The sequence below is a fragment of the Dipodomys merriami genome, unplaced genomic scaffold, assembly GCF_024711535.1.
Source record: "Dipodomys merriami isolate MVZ:Mamm:240054 unplaced genomic scaffold, mDipMer1.0.p SCAF_83, whole genome shotgun sequence".
Lineage (NCBI taxonomy): Eukaryota > Metazoa > Chordata > Mammalia > Rodentia > Heteromyidae > Dipodomys > Dipodomys merriami.
In genome coordinates this window covers 2824329-2828571 of record NW_027206435.1, presented here as the reverse complement: position 1 = coordinate 2828571, position 4243 = coordinate 2824329, and positions in this window count along the sequence as shown.

Here is a 4243-nt window from a genome sequence, read left to right as displayed (position 1 = left end):
CCTCACCCTAACCCTCACCATTACCCTTACCCTCACACTAACCGTATCCCTAACCCTAACCATAACCCTAACCTGCAAACAAAACCTAATCCTAACCCTAATGCTCACCCTTACCTTCACCCTCATGCTCAACCTAATCCTTACCCTAACCCTAATCTTAACACTAACCCTCACCCTCACCCTAACCCTAACCCTAACCCTAATACTCACCCTAACCCTCATCCTAACCCTAACGCTAACCCTAACCCTCATCTTCACCCTAAACTTCACCCTAAATCTTCCCCTCACCATAACCGTAACCCTAACCCTTATCCTAATCCTCACCCTATCCCTAACCATCACCTACACCCAACCCTCACCATCACCCGAAAACGCATCCTCAACCTTACACTCACACTAACCATAACCATAACGCTAATCCAAAACCTAACCTTCACCCTCAACCTCACACTAACCCTAAACCCAACCCTCACCCTCACCCTCACCCTAACACTCACCCTTACCATAAACATCACCGTAACCCTAGCCCTCATCCTAAACCTAACCCTAACCCTCACCCTAAACATAACTCTCACCCTAACACTCACCCTATCCCTAACGCTAACGCTACACCTCACCCTCACCCTAAAACCTCACCCTAACCCTTAGCCTCACACTAACCCTAAAGCTCACCCTATCCCTCAGCCCAACCCTATCGCTCACCCTAACCCTCAACCTCACCCTAACTCTAATGCTAACCCTAACTCTCACCCTCACCCTAACCCTCACCCAAACACTTACACTCACCCTAACGCTAACCCTCACCCTCAGCCTCAACCTTACCCTAACCCTTACCCTCACCCTAACCCCAAACTAAACCTAATCCTAACGCTAACATTAACCCTAACCCTAACCCTAAACCTCACCTTAAACCTAACCCTCACCCTCACCCTAACCCTCACCCTTACCCTGACCGTCACACTAACCTTATCCCTAACACTAACCCTAAACCTATCTCTCACCAGAACACTCACCCTCACCCTAACCCTCACACTCACAGTAAACATCACTGTAACCCTAACACTCGCCCTATACCTAACCCTAACCCTCACCTTAACCCTAACCCTAATTGTAACCCTAACCCTCACACTAACCCTAACCCTAATCCTCACCCTCACACTCACCCTAACCCTCACCATCACGATCACCCTAATCCTAACCCAAACCCTCACCTTAACCCACACCCTCACCCTAATCCTCACCCAAACCCTAAACCTAAACCTTACCTAACTGAAATCTTCACCCTCAACCTCACCCCCTAACCCTCACCCTCACCCTAGCCCTCACCTTAACAGGAACCTTAACCCTAACCCTAACCCTAACCCTCACCCTCAACCTAACAATACCACTCATCCTAACCCTATCCTTAAACCTAATGCTAACCCTAAATCTCACATCCTAACCCTCACCATAACCGTTACCATCATGCTAACCCTAACCCTAACCCTAACCCTCACACTAACCCTAACGTTAACCTTCAGCCTAAACCTCAGCCTAAACCTAAACTTAACCCTAATCTTCACCCTATCCTTAAGCTTAACCCAAACACTCACCCTAACCCTCACCCTAACCCTCAACCTAAACCTTACCGTCACCCTAACCCTAACCCTCAACATCACCCTAACCCTCACCCTCACACTTAACCGTACCCTAAACCTCACCCTACCCCTACCCCTACCCCTCTCCCTAACCCTCCCAACCCTAACACTAACCCTAATCCTAACCCACCCCTAAACCTAACCCTATCCCGAACCTTCACCCGAACCCGAACCCTCATCTTCAACCTAACCCGCACCCTCACCCTGAACATCACCTAAACCCTAGCACTCACCCTAACCCTCACACTAACCCTAAACATCATCCTCATCCTAACCTCACCTTAACCCATGTCCTCATCCTAACACTAACCCTACACCTAACCATAACCATAACCTTCACACTAACCTTAACCCTTACCCTAACCCTAACATTAACCCTAACCCTAAGCTTCACCCTCACACTGAACTTCACCCTCAGCCCAACCCAATCCCTAACCCTGTTCCTAATCCTAACCCTCACCCTCACCTTCACCAAAAATCTAACACTAACCCTCACCCTCACCCTCACCCTCACCCTAACCCTAACCCTCATCCTCACACTAAACATCACCGAAAACCTAACCCTCACCCTAACCCTGAAACTTACCTAACCGAAACCCTCACCCTCACCCTAACACTCACCTTCACCCTAGCCCTCACCCTAACCCTAACCCTAACCCTCACCCTCAACCTCCACATCCCCACCTAAATCTAACTCTAATCCGAACCCTAAACTTCAACCCCACACTCACCCTAACCTTAACCCTAACACTAATGCTAACCCTCACACTCACCCTCACCCTAACCATAATCCTAACAATAACCCTAACCGTAACCCTAAAATTCACCCTAACCCTAATCTTAACCCAAACCCTCAACCTCACTCTCATCATCACACTAACCCACACACTAAGCCTAACCCTCCCGCTAACCCTAACCCTAACCCTCACACTTACTTTCACCCTCACCCTCAGACTAACACTAACCCTAAACTTAATCCTAACCCTAACCTTCACCCTCACCCTAACCATAACGGTAACACTCACCCTCAACCTCACCCTCACCTGCACCCCCAATGTAACCCTCACGATCACCCTCCCCCTCACACTAACCCTTAACCTCACACTAAACCATCAACCTACCCCTAACGATCACCCTCAACCTTACCCTCACCCTCACCGAAACCCTAACCCTAACCCTCATCCTAACGCTAACCCTAACCCTTACCCTCACCCTATCCCTCACTCTCACCCAAACCCTAACCTAACACTCACCCTAACCCTATCCCGACACCTCACCCTAACACTCCCCCTAACCCTAACCCTAACCCTAACCCTCACCCTAAGCCTAACCCTAAACCTAAACTTCACCCTCTCACTAACACTCAATGTCACCCTAAACCTCACCCTAAATCTAACCCGCAAGCACAGCCTAACACTCACATTTACCTGAACCCTAACCCTCACCCGAACACTCACCCTCACCCTAACAATAACCCTCACAATAAACATAACCCTAACCCTGTCTCTCACCCTAACACTAACACTAACCCTCACCCTAACCCTAACCCTCAACCTAACCCTAACCTAACCCTAACCCTCACCCTAAACCTAACCCTCACCCTAACACTTACCCTCACACTAAAACTAAACCTAACACTCATCCTCACCCTAACCCTAAAACTAATGCTAACCCTAAACCTCACCCTCACACTAACCCTCACCCTAACACTTACCCTCACCCTAACCCTAACCCTAACCCTCACACTAAACCTAAAACTCACCCTAATTCTAACCCTAAACCTCACACTATACTTTACTCTCAGCCTAACCCTATCCAAACCCCTCAGCCTAAACCTCACCCTAAACCTAAACCTAAGCTTAATCCACACCCTATCCCAAACCTTAACCATAACCTTCACCATAACACACATCCACACCCTAGCCCTAATGCCAAACCTAACCCTCAACCTAACCCTAAACCTACCCTCAGACTAAGCCTCACCCTACCACTTACCCACATTCTAACTGTCACCTTAACCACAAACCTAAGCCTCACCCTAAACCTCACCCTAACCCTAACCCTAAACCTCAGCCTAACCCTCATCCTAACACTCACCCTAACCCTCACCCTAACCCAAACCCTCACCCTCACCCTAACCCTCAACCTAAACTTTACCCTCAACCTAACGCAAACTCTAACCCTAAACCTAACTCTCACACTAACCCTAACCCTAACCCTCAGCCTAACCCTTATCCTAAGCCTAATTCTAACCCTAACCCCAACCCACACCATAACCATAACCCTAACCCTAACCCTCACCCTCACACTAGCCCTAACACTAACCCTCAGCCTAACCCTCATCCTAACCATAATCCTAACCCTAACCCTCACCATCACCCTAGCCCTAACACTATTCCAAACCCTGAACCTAACCCTAACCCTCACCCTCACACTAACCCTCACCCTAAACCTAACCCTAACTCTCACCTGAACACTCACCCTCACCCTAACCCACATCATATCACCAAAAATTACCCTAACACTAACCCTCACCCTAACCCTAAACTGAACCCTCACCCTAACCGTACCCTCACCGTAACCCTAACCCTCACACTAAATCTTAC